General features: G+C 43.6%; 1 long non-coding RNA gene across 1 annotated transcript in view; it reads right to left on the bottom strand.

Annotated features, from left to right (window-relative positions):
• Window positions 1-22,061, bottom strand: part of LOC115088794 — a 32,576-nt gene extending 10,515 nt beyond the window's left edge. Inside the window, exons 1-3 of the long non-coding RNA XR_003855885.1 lie at window positions 21,837-22,061; window positions 20,315-20,898; window positions 10,928-11,016 (exon numbers count right to left, since the gene is read on the bottom strand). This is a non-coding gene — a long non-coding RNA (uncharacterized LOC115088794). The remainder of the gene's footprint in view (window positions 1-10,927; window positions 11,017-20,314; window positions 20,899-21,836) is intronic.
• Between the last annotated feature and the right edge of the window lie 4,172 nt (window positions 22,062-26,233).

Below are 26,233 nucleotides of genomic sequence, written 5' to 3'. Positions count from 1 at the left end.
GCATAAAACATAACATCAGCCAAGATGAAAACACCCCCCATCATCCTTTACAAGCAGAACCTAAGAAACTATTGGAAAGCTTCTGAAAATAGGAGAACCTTTAGTTCTTTTCTAAATTTGACATAGTTTGCAGACGAAGCCCCCTCAGGCAAGGCAATTCTATCACACAGGGCCAGAGATGGGAAAAGCCTGAGACCAAGTGTAATGCAAGTCAGCCATTTTTACACATGGCATTGAAAGCAGCTGCTAACCAGCAGAACAGAGATCACAGCAGGGAGCATAAGGACAAAAACTGTCTTGAATAAGGAGTGATTTCCTACAGGCAGCCATGCAATATAGCTGACATCTGGGATATTTCTTTGGCATTGTGAACAGAGATAACTGTGGAGACTGGATAGACCTGCCTTCATCTATTATGTTATTATACCAACCTCTGATTAATGGATATCTGATTTTTAAGTGATTCCCCTTTTACTAATTAATATGCAGAATGAGAGGCATAGAATATGATGCACAGTGTAGCTATTCATGTTCCTTGAATTTATTATGGAACTTTCTCTCTTTATATATATATATATATATATATATATAGAATTAATACATATGCAGAAAAAGAAACCTAACATAAATAATTATTTAAAAAAAAACATGCACACAGATGCGGTATGTGAAAGCAGGGAAAATATATATTGCTCTTTACAAAGGGGCGGATTTTAAAAGGAGCGCGAATAGCCTACTTTTGTTTGCGCTCCAGGCGCAAACAAAAGTCTCCGAGGGGGGCGTGTCGGGGGCGGGCCCGGTCGTCGCGGCGTTTCGGGGGCGTGTCGGCAGCGTTTTGGGGGCGGGTACGGGGGCGTGGCTGCGGCCCGGGGCGGTCCGGGGGCGTGGCCGCGCCCTCCATACCCGCCCCCAGGTCGCGGCCCGGCGCGCAAGAGGCCCGCGCGCAAGGCTATGGATTTTGTATAGCCGGCGCGCGCCGAGCCGCGCAGCCTACCCCCGTTCCCTCCAAGGCCGCTCCGAAATCGGAGCGGCCTCGGAGGGAACTTTCCTTTGCCCTCCCCTCACCTTCCCCTCCCTTCCCCTACCTAACCCACCCGCCCGGCCCTGTCTAAACCCCCCCCTTACCTTTGTCGGGGGATTTACGCCTCCTGGAGGGAGGCGTAAATCCCCGCGCGCCAGCGGGCCTCTTGTGCGCCGGGCCGCGACCTGGGGGCGGGTATGGAGGGCGCGGCCACGCCCCCGGACCGCCCCGGGCCGCAGCCACGCCCCCGTACCCGCCCCCAAAATGCTGCCGACACACCCCCGAAACGCCGCGACGACCGGGCCCGCCCCCGACACGCCCCCCTCGGAGAACCCCGGGACTTACGCGAGTCCCGGGGCTCTGCGCGCGCCGGTAGGCCTATGTAAAATAGGCTTCCCGGCGCACAGGGCCCTGCTCGCCTAAATCCGCTCGGTTTTGGGCGGATTTAGGCGAGCAGGGCTCTGAAAATCCGCCCCAAAGAGTAGAATTCTTTAACTTGATCTATATTACTGCTAAATGTTCTAGGATTTTGATTAGGCATAATGGGTCAGACCACAGGTTCATCAAGCCCAGCAGCCTGTTTCTAATAGTGGCTGAGCCAGGTCACAAGCATCTGGCAGGATCCCAAGGAGTAGACAGATTCCAAGCTGCTTATCCCAAGAATAAGCAGTGAATATCTGCAACTCCACCTTAATAATGGTTTATGGACTTTTCCAAATTAAAGCAGAATGTGTGTCTAAAAGGTATAACTGTTCCCAATAGGACAAAGAAAAGTTCCCATCTTCATACAGAGTAATATTTATTTTTCAATGTCATGCTTCCAAGCAGTTAAAGTCCCTCGACATGGCTGTGTTTCACCATGGGGGCTGTGTCAAGAGAAATCCAAGAGGCAAATTTACAGCTGTGTAAAGAACAGAAAAATGATAAATAGAACAGTGGCAAAAATAAAACCAGCATCATGAAGAATACATGCAAAATGAAAAATATACCAAGTTTTGGTATACAATATAATTGTATAAACCAAAAAGTTGGAGTATCCTATCAGCAAGCAACAGTTTGGACTTTTCCTCCATGAAATTGTCAAAATCGTTTTTTTAAACACAGCTACACTAATAGCTTTCACCAAAGCCTCTGGCATCAAATTCCAGAGCTTAATTATGCATGGAGTAAAAAAATATTTTATCTTATTTTTAAATGTATTACCCAGTAACTTCATTGTGTGTCCCCTAGTCTTTGTACTCTTTGAAAGAGTAAACATCTGATTAATGTTACTTGCTCCATTCCACTCATTATTTTATAGACCTCTATCATTTCTCCCCTCAGCTGTCTCTTCTCCAAGCTGAAGAGTCCTAACTTCTTTAGCCTTTCCTCATGGGGGAATTGTTCCACCCCCTTTATCATTTTGGTCGCCCTTCTCTATACGTTTTCTAATTCTGTGATGTCTTTTTGGAAATGTGGTGACCAGAACTGCACACAATATTCAAGATGAAATCATATCATAGGCATTATGATATTCTCTGTTTTAGTCTCCATTCCTTTACTAATAATTCCTAGCATTCTATTTGCTTTCTTGGATGCTACTGCACACCAAGCAGATTTCAATGTATTATCAACACCTAGAAGAATGGTGACTCCTAATGTGGAACCTTGCATTGTGTAGCTATAATTTGGGTTTCTCTTCCCTAAGTGCATCACTTTGCACTTGTCCACATTAAATTTTGTTTGCCATTTGCATGGGGTTTAGGGTGTGGTGGTACAGAAACATTCAGAGGTATTCAATATAAAATTGACATCATTAAAGAATTTTAGTCCTTATAAGCGATGAAAAGGAGTTAATTTGTACAATGCAGCTAGCAGAGACTGCAGTGTACAAATCAATTCCTCTTGTTAGAATTTTCATCACTTATATGTCTAAAATTCTTTAATGATGTCAATTTTACAATGAATACTTCTGAATGCCTCTGTGTTACCACCACCAAACCCCAACCCATCTCCCAAAAACTCACCCTGAATCAAAGTGCCCCCTTACAATGGTCCATATATTGAGTGTCAGGCTGAGCCCTATAAAGCATCTCTCTCTCTCTTTCTCTCAATATGTGGGAAGAGGCTACAGACACGTGAAGAGTATTTTAAAACCTATGCACATACTTTATAAAATAGCACATATTTTTGTGCGCATGCATGGCCCTTTTAAAATCTACCCGTTTGTCTCTGTCCTACGGCTTTGTCATCCCTAAGTGCCCATTTTACCCCTTGATCATCTTATGGTCCAACTGCCTCCCCTTCAGGATTTTTATCTCAAACGTACCTGAAAAAGTTTGGGTTTTTTTTAATGAGTTTTTGCTTCCACAGCAAGCTTCTTTTCAAATTCTCTCGCTGCCTTCCTTATCAGCGCTTTGCATCTGACTTGCCAGTACTTATGCTGTTTCTTGTTTTCTTCATTCGGCTCCCTTTTCCATTTCTATATGCCCTATCAAACCCTGGTATCTGCCTCAGTCGACCCATAAAATTCTACGGCTGTTTTCCTCCACTATTTCTTTCTAATAACCGAAGCAGAATCATGACCTGACATGCTTCAGGTTTGAAAGGCAACTCTCACCAGCCTGCAATTTGCCTTGGAATCCTTCGTTGTCCTATTTAGAAGTTCCCAGAGCAGAAACTTAAGGCCAGATCCCAAGTGTTCTTCCTCAGAGCAGTGCAAAAGTTTAAAGATTTCCTTGAGGGGGAACAAACATTCCCCATTAAACAAAATGCCCACGGGGATATTGAGGCAACTAGCAGTTTCCACGGTCTCCTTGCTGTGACCCTTTTTCCTGTGTGCTGTGCGAAAGAGAATAAAAGTCGTCAAAAAAGGACAAGTCAGCATCAGCTTTAGGAGTCAGGTTAATCTTCTGGCTTCTAGCCGCTCCTCCGCCTTCGCGTCCTCGCTTTAATGAAACAATGGAGCAAAATGTGTTACCTCCACCCCTGAAAGCCTAGTGGAAAGGAAAGTTATAAATGTTTTATATCGCGTTGGAGTCTTTTATTATTGCTACCTCGGGAGACTCCATTTTCACAGGATAATTTTCAGTATGTGGTGCTCAGCTGACCTTTTCTCGTGTCATGAGTCGGACATTCTTCATGTTCTCTGAGAAATAGTTGCATTGTAATGAAAGCAATTTCCGTGACACAAAGAAGACTTTTGCCGATAATGGCCCTAACAGTGGAAGATGTGCTGATACATAAAAAATATAATTCTAAAAGCCAGTGAACCACAGCACAGAAATTATAATTAGATACCAGTTAATAGTAGGTCTTATATAGATTCCATGACATGATGTAAAAAGCCGACAAAAATATACTACAGTGTAAAGGATTTTTTTTTTTTAAGTATAATCAAAGGATAATATAAATTATTAAATGAATCTATATCAGGGGATTCACAAACCTGTAAATCAGATTAGGGAATATTCCTGCATAATAAAAGGTGGGGAAGACTAAGTTGATTTTATTGGTTTGTATGTTTATTAAAACCAAATCTGGGTTTCATTACAAAATAGCTTTAAGCACTTTACTAACAAGCTAACCCAGTGACGTTATCTACCTTCTATATATTTAAAATTGTATGGTTTAAATCTGCCCTGTCAATCCTGGCTGTCAAAAGACATTACAGTTTTACAAATGCAATTCTTTTTTTTATTATTTATTTAAAATTTCTTACATACCACTTATAGTAGTACCTCCATGCTAAGCAGTGTAAAATAAATATATAGTCATGACAAAATATACAGACTAAAACCAGAAGTGGGCCACTAACTTTAATAAAGCAGATTGTATATTCAAGTGCAAGTGCCATCAGCGTATGCAGGCCGATGCTGTCAAATGGAGGTGAAATTTAAGACCACTAAACAAAAGAGTCACATTGTAGGGTATATCTTTACTTCATGTATGACTATTAAACATTTATGAAACACCGTGGACAGAGTTAAATATTAAAGGGGGTAATTCTGTAACATTGTGCAGAAGTTAATTGCCGTATATGCGGATAAGTCCACTTTGAAAATTATTCCTGGCATAATGACACGTGCGCCTAGTTATACCCCTGCTATTTGAGTGCAGAGTTTTGCTGAGAAATTTAACGCACATGCTATTTAAAATCAGAGTTATGTCTACGAGTCTCGACCCCACCCAGAGTATGCCCACTGGAACGTTTCTCACCTACACGTGTAAAAGTACGCGCATGCAGTGTGTCAAAAACGCTTTCAAAAAGGGCCATTTCTAAAGGGTGAAGTCCCTTTGAAAATTCCTTTTCCTACTTTTTGGGGTCTTCCTACCAGGGTTCAACCAATTTTATCTCTATTGTCTATCTCACATTTGTCATCATGGGACTCCTGAGTTATGCCTTATTTTTTTCTTCTTGCATGTAAAATAACCATGCAAAATGTCTACTCAAAATGTGTCATCCTAGTGCAAGCTGTCAGCAGAACTGAGGCAGATACCTACCTCCCAACATGGCCATGTTTCAAATTGATTCTTTAATCAGGGAGCCTCTCTCTGTTCAGGTTGTTCTTTATTTCTATGCTCTTTTTTCCTGTTTTTGATTTTAGTTCTCATATTTGTTATACCCTTGGAAAGGTCATCATATTGGGGCAGATTTTCAAAGGGGTATGCGCGTAACCCCCGAAAAGCTGCCCCTTCCAACCCCTGCGCGCACCGAGCCTGTGTTGCATAGGCTCGGCGGTGCGTGCAAGTCTCGGGACGCACGTAAGTCCTGGGGCTTTCCTGGGGGGGGGTGTAGGGGGCGTGTTGCGGCCGGTGCGTCATCGGAGGGGCATTCTGGGGGCGTGGCCATGGCCGATGTATCATCGGGGGGCTTTCCGGGGGGTGTGGCCATGGCCTCCGGACCAGCCCCCGGACCGGAACATGGCACGCCGGCAGCTGGCCCGTGCGCGCAAGTTACGCCTGCCTTGGGTAGGCGTAACTTTTGAAATAAAGGTAGGGGGGAATTAGTTAGGGCCGGGGGGCGGGTTAGTTAGGGGAAGGAAAGGGAAGGTGGGGGGCGCCGGAAAGAAAATTCCCTCCGATGCCGCTCCGATTTCGGAGTGGCCTCGGAGGGAACGGAGGCAGGCTGCGCTGCTTGGCGCGTGCAGGCTGCCGATTTTGCGCAGCCTTGCGCGCGCCGACCCCGGATTTTAAAAGATATGCGTGGCTACGCGCATATCTATTAAAATCCGGCGTACTCTTGTTTGCGCCGGGTGCGCGAACAAAAGTATGCGCTCGCGTACTTTTTTAAAATCTGCCCCATTATGTTTTGAGGTGTTCTTATACACTGGAGATCACTTTCCTTGTGCAGCTGCTGTTTTTACTTTTAAATGCATTCATGGGCTACCTCAGAGGCAGGCAATCCAGCACTGGAGTGCTACATGTAGGTCTGACTTTCAGGCTATGCAGAATGAATATGGTTGGGGTATATTTAGATGCATGTTCATTGTAATTGTCCTGAAAAGCAGACCTGTTTGTGGCACTCCAGGATTGGTTGCCTTCCCTTAGTCTAGTTCCTTCTTACCTTTCTACTCTTATCTTCCATTACAGTCCTACTGCAATAATTTGTCTAGTCGCGCACTTCCTGTTATATCTCATGCCTGCCAAACTTCTCTTGTTTTGTGGGCTTGTTTGCTTCTTGCACCTTGAACAAGCTTCTGCTGAACATCCAGGATGATCCATTACTTGTTGTCCATATTACTTTCTGTTAACCCTTCTGTACTCTAATTTTCATTTCCTTAATGTGCATATCACAGCCTAGTTCTATTGTTTATTGTAAGGGGCCCTGGTTTAGAGCACAAAATAAATGTCAAATACATTTAAAACATGCATTTTTAGACCAGGATCTTTCAACTTCGGTCCTGGCAATGCAAGAAGCAATAACACTAGATGCATAGGCTTTCAGCTGATCTCTCCCAATGACCGGTCTGAATTTCCATAGGCTGCTATCATGATCTGGGCTGAAGAAGTTTCAGATTGAAGGTACCAGGGGGTTGGGGTAGGCAGGTACAGGGAGGTCCTGGAGGCCATCAATTATGAAAAGATGTGGCTGGATCCAGGAGCAGATGGGAAAAGGGAGGCCAGCACTGTCTCTTTTATTTTTATCTTTATGGAAATGGAGGGTGTTTTGCAGGGGAGCCTTCCTCACTGGACAGTTGAGCATTTTCATTTAGCATAATAAAACAGTGCATATTAATATGTCCATACTAGGCAGACCTAAGTGGCAACAAAGCATGGAGCTGCCAGAATTGCATGTAACAAGGAATGATATTGGCCAGGACTTCTGTGTGCATGGGTTCAATAAGAGTGGGTGCACACAGAGTTGATAGATCTACCATTGCTATTGATCTTGCCTTATAACTCACCTTCTGCTAGGAAGATTCTCAGAAACAGTCCTGTTATTGCACGCACTATTCAAACATGGAAGATAGTATGTAAGCATCTGTTAGCTGAAGACAGAATGCTATCTCCTATATCATCCCTTGCTAAGAAACCAAGGATTTCATTTAGCTCTTTTTTTCCAGATATGTGGGAATAGCAGCATAAGGGTTTAAGGTTTGTCCTGACGTACCATTCACCCAATCAATACTGGGGTAATTGAAATCACCCATTAATATTGTGCTGCTGATTTTGTTAGCTTCCCTTATTTCTTTTAGCATTTCATGGTCTGTTAGTTCATTCCAGGGAGGTAGATGGTAAATACCCCCACTGCTATTTTAGTCCCCTTTTCACCTGGAATTTGTGTCCATAAAGATTCAACATTGCATTTTGTTTCCTGCAGAACTTGTATCCTGTTTGACTCAATGTTCTCTTTAACTTATAGTTTCACCCCTCCACCAATTTGATCCAATTTATCGTTTCAATATAATTTGTACCCTTGTATTACAGGGTCCCCTTGGTTATCCGCCTTCCACCGGGTCTCTGAGATGCCAATTATATTTACCTCTTCATCCAGTGCTATACACGCTAACTCTCCCATCTAAATTTTTAGACTTCTATCTATCATTTGTATACAGACATTTCAAAGTATGTTTTTTGTTTGTATTAACAACCTGCTGATCAGTTGACAGAGGTAATTTGGAATCTTTCTGCACTAAGTAGACACCTGGTCCACTTTGGCATTTATTGCAACCTCTTTCTTGGTTGCCCTATTTTCCCTGTTCGCTTAGTAGCCATCAAAGATACATCATTCTGAACCATGGGGTCTGTTTGTTAGCACTTCTTCTTCATTCATCAAGTTTTACCCAATAAATCCTTCAGTGTTTCATACATATCAGTGATCATGTTCTTTTTCCAATTACGCTTAACTAATATGTTTCCTGTGGACCATCATAAGCTATAATACACAAGTTTTGTATACATATTCATTTTCTTAAGGAATTCAACAGATACCATTTCTCATTTTATGTGTTTTTAACCAGATGCTGAAATAGTCAACTTATGGACATAAATTTAAGATATACTTTAAATATCAGCACATCAATATCCCCGATGCAGAGAGAGATTCTCTCGAAACGTTGCGATGTCAGATGTTCTTTTCAGCCGCACTTCAGCCATCGCTGAGAAAGAAATTACTAGTCAGCGTTTGGTGCCTTACAATAGATGTGTGCAGCTCCGCTCAGATATCTGTTTTTTGTCCTTAAAAATTTAATTTTATATGCACTTCAAAAAGGGATGTTGTTTTCAGTCACACTTAAGGTGTCGCTGACAAAAGAAATTACTAGTCAGCGTTTGTGAGCGCCATGGTGAACAAGCTTAGTCCGCCATGTTTTGAGGCTGGCTGCGTCGTGTTGTTGAAGAGATTAAGAGATTTTTCTCTTTTAGTGTGCTTTAACCCCTGATGAAGGATTTTATCTGAAACCTGGTCATGTTGGGACCAACGAGCACCTAAAGAACTGAGCGTTATGAGCAGCGGGATTAACGAAGAATTTGGAACTACGAACAGTTAAGAACTTATTTCATTGAGATCTTTTTTTGTTTTAACCTCGTGTTTTTTGAGCAACCACGGTGCTGATACATTTTGAGATTTAAACACTATTTAAAAAATTGTGCAAATGTAGGGAGGTATTATGAACAGTTTATTTTCCATGGTAAAAATATTTTTGTGAAGCATTTCAAAATTTAAAAACACGGGTGGATGGTGGTAGGTCGATTACAAGTCTATTTAGGTAACCTGGATGATACCTGTATAATAGCATCATATATGAAACTATCACCTTCCTCTCTTACAAATTTTCTAGAAGATTTTCTTCTTAATAAATGTATAAATTTTGCATAAACTTTTTTTTATATCAGGTATTAATATGTAGGTTTCAATTGTGGAGTGGTATTTAGAATAGATGTGTGCAGCTCTGCTCAGATAAGTGTTTTTTGTCCTTAGAAATTCAATTTTATATGCACTTCAAAAATTTCTAAAAAAATATATATCTATGATATATTGCCTTACCAATGATTAGACCCTTCATGCTTTCTGTGACGGAAGACACTGAAAACTATAATGCAGTCCACTGGTATGTCTATGATGGTCATTATGATGGTCATTTCATAAGAAAGTTCATTATTTTATTTATTTATTTATTTATTTATTTATTTAACGATTTTTATATACCGACAACCATTTGCACATCGTATCGGTGTACATTTAATTCAAAAAAGGTAGGCAGAGCCTTTACATGGAACATTAACTATAAAAATTAAAATTAAAAGGTATTACAAGAAGCAAAAGGTAAGCATTGAGAGAAATTGGATTTTTGCGGTTGGTATTTACTTTATTTAACTAGTGAGTTTATTTGCTATAGTACCACCCATGACTTAGCCTGACAAAAACTAAGCTAGCTAAGTCCAGGATGGCCACATCTGCGAAATTTTAAATCCTGCAGTTTCTCCAGCTAAGTCCGGGTCTTAGCCAGACAAACTGCTTTCAATATCAACCTCACTGTGTTTCTTTATTGAATCTGAAATTTTAGTGAGTTCCCTGTATTTGTAAAGTTCATTCTTGTAATTTTTTATATTTACCTGTGAGAACTTGCTTCTTCTAATGTCATCTGTGACAATATTTTAATCAGAATACTAAATAAAATGATTGTTCCTTAAATAAATAGTTTTAGTTCTTTATTAATTTACCAATCTATTACTGTATTTCTATTCCTGGCACTAAGCTGCCTAGGCTGTGATACATATGCTATTTATTTATTCTGTCCTAGCCTTTCTCCCAACTGACAGTGGAATTTCCCCAAATTTCCAAGCAACCGTCTAGAAGGGTAGGATTGTAGTGGCTGCAGTAGGGTACTCACACTTGGTCGACTTTTGGGGAAGGGCAATGGGGTCCTTGGTATACCATACAGGATTGCCTCAAATAAAACCACTGTGCCACGTGTACTACAACATAGCAAGAGGGACCTAGGAGGGTGCATGAGAGCGCACCCCACTCCAGATGATTTACATTCTCCCCTCCCAGGTAACCTTCTGAAGACATGGAAGGGAGAGGAAGCAATCGTCCCTTTCCCCCAGCAAGTCATCCAGCGACGAGTATCTACTTCTCCTAGATGCAGCCAAGATGCCTGATTCTGAGGAATCACCCGTGCAGATAGTCAGATTTTTAAAATCTAACCTCCCCCCTCCCTTTTTAGCTAGCCATTCAGCCTCCAGTGGATGTTCCTCCTGGCTGCAAGAGAGCCAGTCAAAATTCCACAAACCCCAGGAGCTTCCAGCACATGCAGCAGAAACCTACCCTTCACTCACTCACTCTCTCACACACACACACACACACACACACACACACACATATATCCTTCACCAAGAGTTTCCATCCATACGCTAAGCAGGCAGACGCTTGCAATGCATACTGGCTCCATCAGGCAGATCATGGTAGCCAGATACCCCCACCTGCTTCCGTCCTGTCCTTGATGAATATGGGATGAAGAGCAGCAGGACTACATTAGGCAGCTTCTCCATCAATAAATGAGCAGAAGATCCTAAAGAAGGAAAGAATACATACCTATTAGCCCGAGCAATGAGATGAATACTGAACATAAGAACATAAGAAATTGCCATGCTGGGTCAGACCAAGGGTCCATCAAGCCCAGCATCCTGTTTCCAACAGAGGCCAAAACCAGGCCACAAGAACCTGGCAATTACCCAAACACTAAGAAGATCCCATGCTACTGATGCAATTAATAGCAGTGGCTATTCCCTAAGTAAAATTGATTAATAGCCATTAATGGACTTCTCCTCCAAGAACTTATCCAAACCTTTTTTGAACCCAGCTACACTAACTGCACTAACCACATCCTCTGGCAACAAATTCCAGAGCTTTATTGTGCGTTGAGTGAAAAAGAATTTTCTCCGATTAGTCTTAAATGTGCTACTTGCTAACTTCATGGAATGCCCCCTAGTCCTTCTATTATTCGAAAGTGAAAATAACCGAGTCACATCTACTCGTTCAAGACCTCTCATGATCTTAAAGACCTCTATCATATCCCCCCTCAGCCGTCTCTTCTCCAAGCTGAACAGCCCTAACCTCTTCAGCCTTTCCTCATAGGGAAGCTGTTCCATCCCCTTTATCATACTGGCACCCACTATTCCCAGCTCCTTGCTTCTTAACAAAGAATGCTGAATTTAAATCTGCCCAGAGAATGGAAGTGACCACGAGGCAGGAAAAAATAAAAGTTGTATTGTTTTTTAGTGCCCTGCAGGACAGAAGTGATGCAACAACTGCGAGGCTGAAAAAAAATCTGCAAATAGAATGGATGCATTGCCCCATGAACCATGAAATGTGGCTACAGATTCTACTGCTCTAGAGTGTAAGAGAAACTTCTACCGTGCAACCTTGGCTTTCAACCTGTTACTCATGAACCACCCAGCAGGTCTGGTTGTCGGGATATCCACAAGGAACATGCATGAGATATATTTGCATACAATGGAGGTAGTGTGTGCACTAATATCTCGTGCATATTTAAACGTCTTGAAAGCCAGAGTGGCCGAGTGGTCCCTGAGGACCAGGCTAAGAACCACTGATCCAGAGGGTAATACAAATAGGGGACTTTTGTTTGTTTTTAATAGGTATATCACAGGCACATTAATAGGACTGCAGTAAAAAGAGAGAAGAGTTAAAAAAAAAAACAAAAAACAACCCTCAAAGGAGTGATTTAATGCAGGAGGCAGAAAAATGATTTGGATTTCCAAGTCTCATAACATCGATTTATTTTGTTTTGCTGTGATTAGTAATTATGTAAAAGCTAGTTGCTCAAACAGCTTAAGGATGGAGGAATATTAATCATTTTCTAATTCTACTGTTCTCCGATTCAGTGGTTTATTTTGGAAATTGTGATTCTTTGTGCTATATAACACAAAAGTCACTTCTTGTGCAGAGCTCTGCTTCCGAGTGCTTCAGAAATGCCAAAAATAAACAGGGAGATGAGGCAATGGGGGTCTGCTGAACATTGAGGTCCATATTCAAAAACCCACTGAGTAAGAAAGATAACTGGGTACATTCACTTTATTTGGATATTCACTGGCACTTATTCTGCCAAAAATGTCACTGAGTAGCCAAAGTTAGCCGAACAAAAGCTGTCCACATCTAACTTTAGGCCTGCTGTTTAGCAGACCAGATTTACCACGTTACTTTGGCAGTCCAGTACTAAAACATCAACACGGACTGGCTGAAGTTAAACTGAGAATACCTCCAGCACTGCCTCTTTTTATCTGGCTGCATTTTGTGACAGCAATGATGAGCTCAGACAAGATTCAGCAGGTCAGTGGGGGGAAAATTTGAAATAGCAAGATTTGTCTGGCTAACCCTGGCTAAAAAAACCCACATAGGAAAAACATTCAAAATAAAATGTTAGCATTCGTATGAATATTGTTTATATAATCCATTGCAAACAAAAAAACAGCGAAGATAGATGCACCCTTGGTTAAAACAAAGCCAAACGTTAAGGGCAAGAATCGATCTTCGTAGACATAAAACATTACAGTTCAGTAGGTGAAACCTTCTTAAAGGAAGATCCTTCCCATAATGACCTCACAGTCAGAGTACTTACAGGGAACCTTAGGAGTACATAAGAACAGAAAACATTTGAAATTAGAATGATGAAACTCTTTGAAACATACAAACAAAAAAAAGGAGTTAATAGGCTCTTTCAACTAAAGTTTTACTGTCTCATCACCTCTGGCATTCCCGCCACCCCTTTCCCTTTACTGAGCTGTAATGTCCTATGCAGGAAACCTAAAGATCTAGATGACTCTATAGTGAGTGACCGAGGAGTTGGAGCTTGGCTGTTGGATCTTTTCTTCATCGCTTGGGGTCTTGATCAACATTTGGGATTTTTTGGAGTAGAGAGAAGAGATTTTTGGAAGAAGACTGGTTCAGTCTGTAGGGAGATGGTGGAGATGGCGGTTAAAGAGCATGCTACCATTTAACTGCAGTAGAGAAAAAAAAAAGAGGACAATGCAGCTATGTAACATGAGCCACCAGCCCAGGAAACCTAGAATGAGACTGAAAAGGTAGCCAAACTCCTTACTGTGATGGTGCTTAAATAACCATTGAATAGATGATTCAAAGACTCAGGTAGGGGATTTGCATGTCACAACCCCCTGGACTACATTTGGTAACTTGCAGTGAAATATCACTTTAAATCAAAGGATAGAAAATTCCTAAGTTAAAAACTATGACAGGAAAAGTCCTACATTGGAGAATTCTGAATGAGAGAGAGATTTATAAGAGAAATGTACTGACAAAGTCCTAGGAAGCAGATTCTCACCCTGATTAACAAGGAGAGTCAGATCCTTGTGTACCAAGTGCTCAGACAACAGAAAAAAAAAAGGCCAGGCAGGATGGAAGGGTGTGCACACATTCTCTTTCCATGGTTCTGCTGGGTCTTGGCCTTTTGGTTGAGAAATGAACCATCCAGGCTGGATAAGAGCAAATAACTAACCATGAACTTAGTGGAGCTAAAATCACTGAAAGATGAGACTGAAAAGGGCTTGAATCATTGAATGCTAAACAAGCCATGAGCATAGTGGTGCTATAAACCCAAGCCAAGATAAAAAGCCACCTACCAAGGGAGGTTACCCCAGGTCCCCCTTGAGTAAGGGGACCCCAGTGGCAGATTGAGTGGTCCCCAAGAGAAAGGGTACCCCAGGAGGGTGTGGACTCCAGCAGCAGATCAAGTGGTCCCCCAGGAGGGTGTGGACCCTAGAGGCAGATTGAGTGGTGCCCCAGGAAGAAGGGGACTCAGGTGGCAGGTTCAGAGGCACAGTTGGGGTCCCAGGAGGGCATGGGCCCCAGTAGCATTCCAGGAGGTGGTTGGGTGCTCCAGGAGAGTGTGGACCCAGTGACAGACCGGGAGGCAGAGTCGAGTTCCTAGGAGCACGGGGACCCGAACATTGTCATGGACCTTTCAGCAGAGCAGAAGCTGTACCAAGCAGATGCAGTGGTTTAGATACAATGAACACCCAGGTCAACACTGCCCACCAGCCTAGTTGCATTTTTTCAGATGCGTGAGACTTGGAAAAGAAAGTGGGAGGATAATAACAACACTTGATTAAGTAGGAACTCAAGAGGTCCCTTCTATTCTGTATGGTAAACTGTGGAGGCCAACAACCCCAAATTGCCAAAACATTAAATGATCTTGCTACCTTGAAGAAATGTATATAGTTGTGTGGTCTAAGACTATTAACCATGAGAAGATAGGTGTGCTGTTTGACATCCTAATAGTGATGTACATAGTCATGTAGAAATGTATATACTTATATAGTCTAATAAACCTGTATATATTTGTACATACTTCCAATCTTGTTCACAGTCCCATTTTTTTTCCTGGGGTGAAGGGAGGGAAATCCCACTCACTAACACCTTCTTCCCCAGATGGAGGCATCAGGCGCCAAGAACGTGAGGACTGACGGACTCTGCCATAGGAGGAGTTCCCGCCAGGTCGGTTCCAGGGGGCATTACATTAAATTAAACTCTTTATTTTGAACATTACCAGGACTCAGTTTGGTTATTTTTCAAGTACTCCTGGTTGAATGGAAGGACATTATGGTGATTGCTACCAAACCCTATTGATATTTTTCTTGATGTGTAATCGTAGTGAACCTCTCACTGCAGTGGCTGAGGTAGTATTGAATGGCTAAGGGGTTTCAGGTGATATCAAAGGAGTAACAAGTTGTAAATATCCAGAGAGGGGAGGATAGAAAAGGAATTCTCCTTCCTGCCTGGTCTCCCAATATTAAGAATAGGGGTCCTGAACCCACCCAGCAAGTCTCCCAGGGGGAAAGAGGGAAGGCAGAACCCAAATAAAAATAACAAAACTTCAGAAGCAAGCAGATGAAATTCTTAAAATTTCTGAGCTATGACTCAGATTTATTAGAACAAGTTTAACTAGTGAAAAGCAAGCAATGAAAACTTTATAAATGCACTGTGAATTTTTCACAATTAACACAATTTGTTTTTCTTTTGTTACAGATAACATTTACTTTAGAAGAGAATGGGTTCTCTTAACTTTACCATAAAATAATCAGACAAGTATGGTTTGAGTATTAACTGCTATACTTTCTATATCAAGGATTTAGTAATTAATGCTACTATGAAGAAAGTGAACCTTTTTGTCCCGACTCTGTCTTGCAGGTGCAGCAGGACAAAATCAACATTTTTTAATTGGAAGTAAGTAGATAACAAATGTTTTGTGTTGTTTATTTTCTGTGTTGTTTGACTCTGTATGTCTAGTTAACCTTTTTTTCTCTCTCTCTTTTTCCAGTGCACTCTCCAGTCCTGTGAATTCTGAGACTTTTGTACCATGTGTTCTTCACTTATATCTCTGGCACAATTACTTATGACAGATTCTGTAGGGATTCTGCACTATTTTTCTTTGTGGTGCTGAAAAGTTTCAGTCTAGCTAGACTTTATGGCAAGAGTTATGTTGAGAAATTGGACCCTTAGACTGATGGGGAGTTGGCACAACCTGCAGGGAGGAGACGGTGGGTGCATCAGGCCAGTACAGGAAGAACAAGTTAAGTCAGGATTGAACAAAGATCTAGACAGGCAGCAATCAAATGGAGTCATGGTTCAGACAGTGGTCAGGGCAGGCAGAAGTCAAGCAGCATCAAGGTCCAAACTTAGGTCAAGCCAGAAGGTAAATCCGAGATAAAGCCAGGAGCTGGTCTGAGGTCAAAACCAGAAGTCCAATCCAAGAGGTGAGGAAGGAGGAGGTGTGGAGAAGATGAGACACCAAAGACAGATGAAGGAATGACTGACCAGGAAGACAGGAACCAGACTGCAGGGAACCAGAAGCCAAGACAGGAACACACTTAGGAACAGGAATGCAGGGCAATGCACTTCTGTAGATGAGACAATAGGGGTATGCATTCGTTTTGAACGCATTTGCACTCCGCAACTTATTTTTTTTTCAAACTTAAAAAAAGTGATGATGCGCAACGCATCGCAACTTCCAACTTATTCAACATAGCTATGTTGAATACGTTGAACCTAAATAAACACTTAAACCCCCCACCCTCCTGACCCCCCCAAGACTTACCAAAACTCCCTGGTGGTCCAGCGGAGAGTCAGGAAGCCATCCCTGCACTCCTTTGCGATTTCCTCACGGCGCCGATAGCCTGTGTCACAGGGGCTGCCGGTGTCATTGGTCAGCCCCGGTCACATGGTCACCGGCGCCATCTTGTGCTCCTACCACGTGACAGGTAGGTCATGTGGCAGGAGGTCGCTCCGGGACCCCCGTTGGACCCAACCGGAACTTTTGGCCAGCTTGGGGGGGCCTCCTGACCCCCCCCCCCAAGCTGGCCAAAAGTTCTGGTTGGGTCCAACGGGGGTCCCGGAGAGGAGGAGCATGTGACGCTGGAGCGGAGTAGCACGTGACACCGGAGCGGAGTGACGCCGGCGTCACGTGCTCCTCCGCGCCTCCGCTCCGGGACCCCCATTGGACCCAACCGGAACTTTTGGCCAGCTTGGGGGGGTCAGGAGGCCTCCCCAAGCTGGCCAAAAGTCCCGGTTGGGTCCAGCGGGGGTCCCGGAGCGACCTCCTGCCACATGACCTACCTGTCACGTGGTAGGAGCACAAGATGGCGCCAGTGACCATGTGACAGGGGTTGACCAATGGCACGGGCAGCCCCTGTGACACAGGCTATCGGCGCCGTGAGGAAATTGCAAAGGAGTGCAGGGATGGCTTCCTGACTCCCCGCTGGACCACCAGGGAGATTTGGTAAGTCTTGGGGGGGGGATTAAGGAGGGTGGGGGGTTTACATTTTATTTAGGGAACCGGGAAAAGTATGGACAGATCCTCAACTTATGGAATTCTCCATAAGTCCATATTGAACGAAATCGACACCCCACGAAAACATATCAACGATTCAATGAAAACTTTTTGTCTGCACATCCCTATGAGACAACCTATTGCCAATGCTCTAGAGGAGTGTTTGGTGTGGCCATATATAGATCCTAGCATGAAGTCATCAGAGGACACCACCTGGCTGTTCCTGCCACTGGCACTTTAAAAGTGGGGGAGATGGCCACATGTGTGCCTAGGGAGGCGAAACAGATGGCTGGCTGCATCGGGAGGCTACGCAGCCTTAGCTTCCCCCACCCTCCCGACCCCCGCCCCCCAAAACATTTTAAAATTACCTGGTGATCCAATGGGGGTCCCGGGAGCAATCTCCCGCTCTCGGGCCGTCGGCTGCCACTATTAAAAATGGCGCCGATGGCCCTTTGCCCTTATCATGTGACAGGGTATCCGTGCCATTGGCCAGCCCCTGTCACATGGTAGGAGTAATGGACGGCTGGCGCCATCTTTAAAAATGGCATGGGCCATCCAGTGCTCCTACCATGTGACAGGGGCCGGCCAATGGCACGGATACCCTGTCACATGGTAAGGGCAAAGGGCCATCGGCGCCATTTTTATTAGTGGCAGACGACGGCCTGAGAGCGGAAGATCGCTCCTGGTACCCCCACTGGACCACCAGGTAATTTTAAAACATTTTGGGGGGGGGTCGGGAGGGTGGGGGAAGCTAAGGGAGCTGTTTAAAGGGTCAGGTGGGTTTTTGTTTATCGGCTCGGGCGCAGACGATAATAAAAAACCCGATCGGGCCGCACGAAAAAAAATTGACGAGGTGAATCAGAACCGGAATCGGAACCAATTCCGTTTCCGATTCACATCTCTAGTCCAAGAAGACGTCTGATGTTTACCGTATCACAATTTAAGCCAGGACACAAGGTCTAGCTTAACACCTGCCACATTTGAATTCGATTACCATCTATGCGCCTCACCCCCAGATAAACTGGGCCTTTTCCCATCCTCAGGCAAATTGATCCCGTGACCTATCATCTACATCTGCCTACTTCCTTACGAGTCTGCAACGTCTTCCATGTCTCCCTCCTGAAACCAATAATTCTCTCATGGGTCTCCCGGAGACCACCCAAATAACGAGAAATTTCCTCCAAGGATAATGCTACCTATCAAGTAAAAGAGATCCTCAACATCCATTGATGAGGCCAAAGATGGGAGTATTTATCTCCTAGGAGGGTCATGGCCCCAAGGAGAACACCTGGGAACTGTTACGATCCTCCCCTCTCTCCTTCCCCACCTTCTTTGCTCTCACCTCTGTCTCTCCCAGTTCTCTCCTAGTTCTCTCTCTTCTTTCCCCTTTTGTACAGACAAGCAACCCTGGCAGTCTTGCACAGCCTCTTCTTTCTTTGCCTATCTCCTTTCTGCTCCCCCTCTCAAGAGCCCCTTTTGACAGCCTTTTTTATTATCTATATGGATCTTTTTTTTTCCTGTTAGAGATGGAATCACAATCAAAACTGCACCCTCTGCCACACCCAGGGAGGAACCAACTGTGCTTGCAGCCATTTTCTGCCAGACACCCTTTTTTAGTACACACGCTCTGAGCTGCAACTATGGAAGGCTGCTAAGGAATAGTTTTTCTTACAGGGACTACTGCTGGTCACCAATGCAGACACAGGAGTATAACCTATTTTTTCCCTTATTTGCATTACCACTAAAGTAGCACCATTCACACTGGCTTAAAGATGGCGATAAGCCTGATAATGGAAAGAATGCTTCACTTCCTGTTTTCTCCAAGTATATAAGAAATATTTCAACATATGTTTGAAGTAAGTACTAGGTTCATTTCCATATTTTAGTTTCCCTGAAAACCAGGCTTGTTTGTGACTCCAGGACAGGATTTGCCTGGCAGTTTTTTATACAGTAAGAACATAACTTAAGAACATAAGAAATTGCCATGCTGGGTCAGACCAAGGGTCCATCAGGCCCAGCATCCTGTTTCCCACAGAGGCCAAACCAGGCCACAAGAACAGTCTTTTCAAATGGTCAATAGCAGAGTGATTTTGAGCTGCACTTGTTCATTGTGTTCGCTGTTTTATATAGAAATGCAAAAACTAGCAAAGTAGCATTATAAACACAAATCCCCCTGCACACTGGCTATCGGTACTGAACCATGGAAACATGAAAGTCATTATTCCAAATATAGTTTACATTGCACAATGCATTGTACCCACATATCATCTACTGAAAAGCTGAGGATAGTTACAGGTATTTTTTCTTGGTCTCCTGTGACAAGCACAACAGCTTCACCATGGCTATCTGCAATAGATCCAACTACTCCCACAATGAGCTGCAGTTTTATAGCAGATGGTACTGCACACAGAGCTGTGACTATGTTGCACACCTTTTGTTCTCTGATAATTAATCATGTACTTAATTCCGTCGGCGTGCCCATAAAGGTGACTAGTGTGACAGCATTCAGACTGGTAACTTCTACTGGAAAACAATGGACAGCAATACAGTCACACTTCAAGAAAAATCCCAGCAGGGGATAGAGTGTCATTGTGCCCCAAGGCAGCCTTCATCTGAACAATTGATAGTACAAATAAAAAAATGTAGAAACATATGGGACAGAAATTTCCATCATATCAATAACTTTTCAGAACACAATATCTAACATGGACGCTAGGTACGCAGGCTACAGAACTTTCAGAAGGGGAAAAGACAAGTGCAATAGAAAGCAATAAATAAAAAAATGATCTGAAAATTTTATAGTGGGACTACTCTAAACAAAGGATGTCCCTCATGTGCCAGGTAATCCACATTTAATGAAAAAAAAAATGTTTTTCTTTCTTTTACTGGTCAGCGGTAGGACATGCAGTAGATAAACAAGCTTAGATTACATGGTTTCACTGCACCTCACAGGTACACGGTGATGTTTTTTTTAAACGGACTTAAAGTTAAAAAAAAAATTAGTTACCTGAAGTGGTCCCCTGAGTTGTCCCTTGGTGCCCTAGACTAACTGAGGTCCCATGGGGAAAGCAGTGGAGATAAGGTGGCCTGCTCAGATAAGCCATTGTTTGTTTTTTTTTGTTTGTTTGTTTTTCTTCCTTGGACAATCTTGTTTGGCCCAGAGTTTTGAGGGACTGCGCAGCATGGGAGGGCCACGTGGAGCCTGTTGCCTGTCCTTTGTGGCATTGAGAGAGAGAAAAGGGCAATTCCTGCAGAGCTGGGCTGAAGGGAGAAGGGCCTAATGTTGAGAGCCGAATAAGGCAGCGTTGTGCTGCTGGCAGTTGTGAGCTGTGGTGTTAAGGTCACTAGCAGGAAGCTTCCCTATGGTGCCAGTGAGACTGCCTTGTGCTGCAGGGAGGAGGGAACGAAGCAATCAGAACGGCATTGAGCCACTGCGCCCGCTGGTGATGAGAGAAGCTGTGCACTGCCATAGGGATGTTGTAGAAGGCTCGGTGAAGCATCCAGTGATGGCAGGAAAGTTCCCAGTGTTGCGGAAAAGTGCAGGCCATGATCCTGGTGAAGTCATCATGAAGTTAGCAGCCAGCCATGGTCCTGGCCCGAAATATTCAAAAATAAATAAAAAGTAAAAACACACACACACACACACACACAAAAAATAAAATAAAATTAACACCAGGGGACAAGAAAGCAGAGATTGGGGCATTGGGAAAGCCCTTGCCATGAGTAAAAATAGAGTGAAAAGTATGGAAATGGCATCAGTTCTGCCCTGTCTTTTGGGGGCAAACACATTAAATGAGCATAAATAAGTTAGATAAGATATAGGAACAATTGTAGAAGGATTGAGGATCCCAAATAAGTTTTTATTTTGGTCATAAATATGTTGGGCACTTTAACATGGGCACCAATGGCATCAAAGGTTTGGCTATTTTAAATGTTAGCAAAAGGGGGAAAAAAAGTCACAGATGATACTGAGCAAGCTCTTGTCACTTTCTGGATGTGGTTAAAACATTTTTGAATCTTAAAAAATTAAGTTTATTGCAAAAATTGACTCCAGTCTGAACTTTTGGTACTCCAATCCAGGTTTCTTTAAAAAATAACTTCGTTCAGCCCAGAACTGGTAACATTCCTATTGTTAAACAATAGGGTGAGAAGGCAGGTGCTATTTACACTCAAGTTGTACTTTGACAGTATAATCCAAGGATTAAAAATTAAAGAAGGGGAGGTATATATATTTTTTTAAATAATAAGACTGACATGGACTCTGGAGAACTGCTGGGTTCTAGAGGGCTGCAGTGCCCTGAGAGACTTTTACAGCCCTGGGGAAATTCAAGAAATCAAAAGCAACTATTCTACTGCTGTAAAAATCAGGAAGGAAAAAAAAAGAGAATGAAAGTTTATTTATCTGGCTAGACTGAGAGTTATTATGGTTCACTCAGTGAAGAGAGGTTATGCTGAACCATCCCAGGCTCATAAAAATGTAGCAGGAAGAAGAAAGAGGCTGGGAAAGCAAATTTAAAATATAAATTTACCTGGCTGTATCTCTGCTGTAAATGCTGGAAGGCATGCATGCTGTGCTAGCTCATGCTGACAAGTCCATGCAGGGCTGCATAGTGCAGAGTTGCAGAAGCAAGACAACTTTTTTTTTTTATGTTTACCTCAGTGGTGGTAGTGGGGGGCAGCATTATCTAGCAGCAGGGTGCTGAAGAGAACGGGGAGGGTTTCCTTCTGTGAGTCTTAGAAATCAAAATCAGCTGTCAGTTGATCTGAGCTGCCTTGGAAGAGGAATGAATGACAGCGGGGTGGGACCTTGGCCACATGGTTGCAGCTAGAGAAGAAAAAAAAAGCTTCAAAGTTATCCCTGCAGCAGTAGCAGCATATGAGAGGCTGTTAATGATGTAGGAGTGACTTTTAAGTGCTGTTAACCCTGAGCAAGGTCCCTGCTGTTGCTGTGGGGCTATGCTGTGACCTGGAATTGACCAGAAAGTGCATTTCCTGTTTCAACAAAAAAACGGGGCAAACTTCAAGAGCTTGTAAAATAAAAACTAAATGGCAAAATTAAATTTAAAAAAAATAGTGATTCTGGGTGGAGGGACCCGGCTGATTCCCCCAAAGTTTCAAAGCTCTGAGTGGACCTGACCCGATTTTGGGGGAGTCCCAGAACTCTTTTTAATTTAAAATGGTGACAAAATAAGTATTGGGGCTCTCCTGGCAACCAAAGGTGGTTTGGGGTCTCAGAATGTATCAAACATACCCCAGTTTAAACAGGGAGAGGGGAGAGAAGTCTCAGTACACTCATCCTATGTGTTAAAGGAATTTTGAGAGTCCTAAAGAGAGAATTATGAAAGTAGGGAGAGATGTCTCAAAATGGGAAAAAGGAAAGCAAATTCTGAGATCAAAGGTACATAAACCTTAAAGGAAGGATTACAGGGACCCTATAAATATTTTTAAGAAAATTTGGGAGAAAAGGACTTGAACTTTATTGAATGGGCATATGAAATATTTTACTTTATGAGAATGTATGAAAAAAAAATATAAACCATTTCAGAATCCTTTCCAAACTATTTGGAATAGAAAAAAATGTGGATTCCCAAGCTAATTTTCTCAGGAAAAAAAAAATCAGATTCCATTTTGTGACTGGAATTCAGAGGAAAGTGTATCTGTGTCTATGTAAATGATCTCATAACACCATTTTGTGAGCCACTGCTGGAAGGAAATGCTCCGAAGGGGCTGGCGGACTTATACATATACGTTTCTCACTTCTAAAATAATTCAGATTCCATCTAAGCCCCATTTATTTCTCAAAATTCCCAAATTTTCTTTTCTACAACTTCATACAAAAATGGGGGGGGGGGGGGGGTGTCAATAGGTTAAAAGAATATAAAAACTGGTCTTAAAATGCCTCAGAACTATTTTTTTCTGAGGTCAAAGGAACACTGATCTTCCTGGGTGTGGCACTTGGAGAGCTCAGTTAGTCTGGGTTTGACTAAGTGAGAGAGCAGAAGGCACCTGGCCAGTGCTCTTCAGAAACAGCTCTGAAATCCCAGAAATAATACTCAACTGTAGAGCACATAGAGAAAGGCACACATTTCCAATATGGATGTCTGAAGTACCGGTATGTGTGTCTGTGTTAGTGTGATATTTGCTTTAAAAACAAGGTAAATTCGAGGTAAGGTTCAGGATAGGCAGTTTAACCATTAATATTAAATTAACCTGCTGTATGGCAGTGAATTTTCATCAGCCATTGATAACATTATAAGAGTTGAGTGGAAATCTGGCAAAGATAATGGGGATGGGGTGAGTGATTTCCCAATCACTATACATATGAATTCATATGACTGTATATGCCACTGTTATAGCTTACTTTTAAGAAATATACAATAAGAAGTGACCTTGCCTTTCCCTAAGAAGAAGAGGGCTACAGCTCTTATAATACAGGAAAATACACTATGGGGCGGATTTTCAAAGAGTTACACGCGTAACCCTGAAAATTCGCTCCTGCGTGCACTGAGTCTATTTTGCATAGGCCTGGGACGTGCATATGTCCCAGGTCTTGAAAAAGGGGGCGGGGAGTGGGCGATCCGAGGGTGGGGCCGGCTTCATCTCAAATTTACCTTTTGGGTTGACCTAGGCTTGGACCTTGTCGCTGCTTGACTTTCTCCTGTGCTGATCACTGCCTGAACCATGACTCTGCCTGATTGCTGCCTGCCTAGACCTCCGCTCGAACCTGTACTGGCCTGTCGCACCTGCATCTTGTTGGATCTCTACCAACCCAGAGGCTGTGCCTAAGTCCAGCTGGCCTGGCACCCAAGGACTCAACTTAAGGGGAACGAGGGTTGGTATTGGTGAAACTCCTGCTGGGCCTCTGCTCCAGTCAGCTTTGCCTACTGATGGTGGGGGACTGTAGGGATCCTCCCTGCAGGTTGCTAATTTCCCATCGGCCTGAGATGGCTGAGGGGGGATATGATAGAGATGTTTAAAATCTTGAGAGGTCTAGAACAGGTAGATGTGAATCGGTTATTTACTCTTTCGGATAATAGAAAGACTAGGGGGCGCTCCATGAAGTTAGCATGTGGCACATTTAAAACTAATCGGAGAAAGTTCTTTTTTATTCATCGCACAATTAAACTCTGGAATTTGTTGCCAGAGGATGTGGTTAGTGCAGTGAGTATAGCTGTGTTTAACAAAGGATTGGATACGGTCTTGGAGGAGAAGTCCATTACCTGCTATTAATTAAATTGACTTAGAAAATAGCCACTGCTATTACTAGCAACGGTAACATGGAATAGACTTAGTTTTTGGGTACTTGCCAGGTTCTTATGGCCTGGATTGGCCACTGTTGGAAACAGGATGCTGGGCTTGATGGATCCTTGGTCTGACCCAGTATGGCATGTTCTTATGTTCTTTTGGTCTAAGGTTCCACGTTCTCAACAGATTGCCAAGGCCATGGATCCGGTGGAAGCCACCATCCTTCAGGCCTTTCTGGGCCCAGCTCACAAGATCCAGGAACAGCAGCACTTCCTCAAGGTTCTGGTAGCTTCCCTGGAACACCTCAATGCCCAGCAGGACACTACGGCGATTCATGTTGCTCTGCCACCACCAGAAGTGAATCCTCCTGCTCCTGCAGCTCCTCATCACCCCTCTCTTCCCCTGCCAGCATCTCCCTGGTATGCTGAGGATCTGAAGCAGTGTCAGGGCTTTATTAACCAGTGCTACATGCACTTCTCACGCCGGGTGTCTCTTTTTCCAGATAAAACCAGTAAGGCTACCTTCATTCTCTCTCGTCTGGATGGTAAGGCCCTAGCCTAGGCATCACACTCTGGAAATGCTCTGATCCACTTCTTCAGGACCTGCAGGAATTAGTCTCTTCCTTCAAAAAAATCTTTGACTACCTGGGCCGCCAGGCTGCTTCCAGCGCAGACATCCTCCACCTATGCCAGGGGAACTGGTCTCTGTTGGATTATGCAATAGATTTCCAAACTTTAGCACCAGAGCTTAGTTAGAGGGAGAACTGCTTGCACCCCATTTTCCTCAAGGGGATCTCTTCTTGAATCAAGGACAAGCTGGCAGCTTGAGATCTCCGGGAATCCTTGGAGGTTATCATTGACTTGACTGGCAGGCTAGATCGCCGCCCGTTCTCCACCACTACTAATGCCACCCACTTCGGGTCCAACCCTAGTTGGCTCTGCAGAGGAACCAATTCAACTGGGTCATAGTTGCCTATTTCCAAAGGAACACCTATGCTGGCATCAGGCAGAATTTTTCCTATTCTGCAATGGAGCAGGGCACCGAATAGCATGGTGTCTGACCTGTCTGGGAAACTTCCATGCCTTGAGTCCAGCAGGAGGCTGACCCTAGGCTTTTCAACTCTGGCTCCCCAACTCACACTTCCCGTAACCATCACCATGGCCAACATGAGTTTCCCTGTCCTGGCCCTCGTGGACTCCAGCACGGGGGGGGGCGGGACTTTCCTTATGAAAGCCCTGGTGGACCATCTGCATATTTTGACTGTTCCTAAGGAGCTTCCACTGGTCATCTCCTCCATTCAGGGAGACCTGTTACTCGTAAAATTTACTCTCGTGACAGTACACGGAATGCGATCTACCGGACATGTAGTGCTACATGTCCGGTAGATTGCATTCCGTGTTATCAACAAGTCGATTCATCCCATGATCCTTGCCCCTTGCAGGTGGTTGAATAACTCTGAGATTAAGAGCCATGAGCATCAATCCTCCTTGGTGAGTGCATTGAGACCTCAGTAATCAATGCAAGAATGGAGGGTCCCATTTTTCTTAGCGACAAAGAAGAATCCCACTCCTGCCGAAGATGTAGAGCAGCAGATGAGCCCCTTGGCCAGGTTCTCATGGATGTATTCTGACATTGCTTTAGTCTCGGGAAGTGACAGTGGGTATACCCTGCCACGTGGTGG

The sequence above is a fragment of the Rhinatrema bivittatum genome, chromosome 3 (genome assembly GCF_901001135.1).
Source record: "Rhinatrema bivittatum chromosome 3, aRhiBiv1.1, whole genome shotgun sequence".
NCBI classification, from domain to species: domain Eukaryota; kingdom Metazoa; phylum Chordata; class Amphibia; order Gymnophiona; family Rhinatrematidae; genus Rhinatrema; species Rhinatrema bivittatum.
This window is presented reverse-complemented; position numbering and strand designations above follow the sequence as displayed.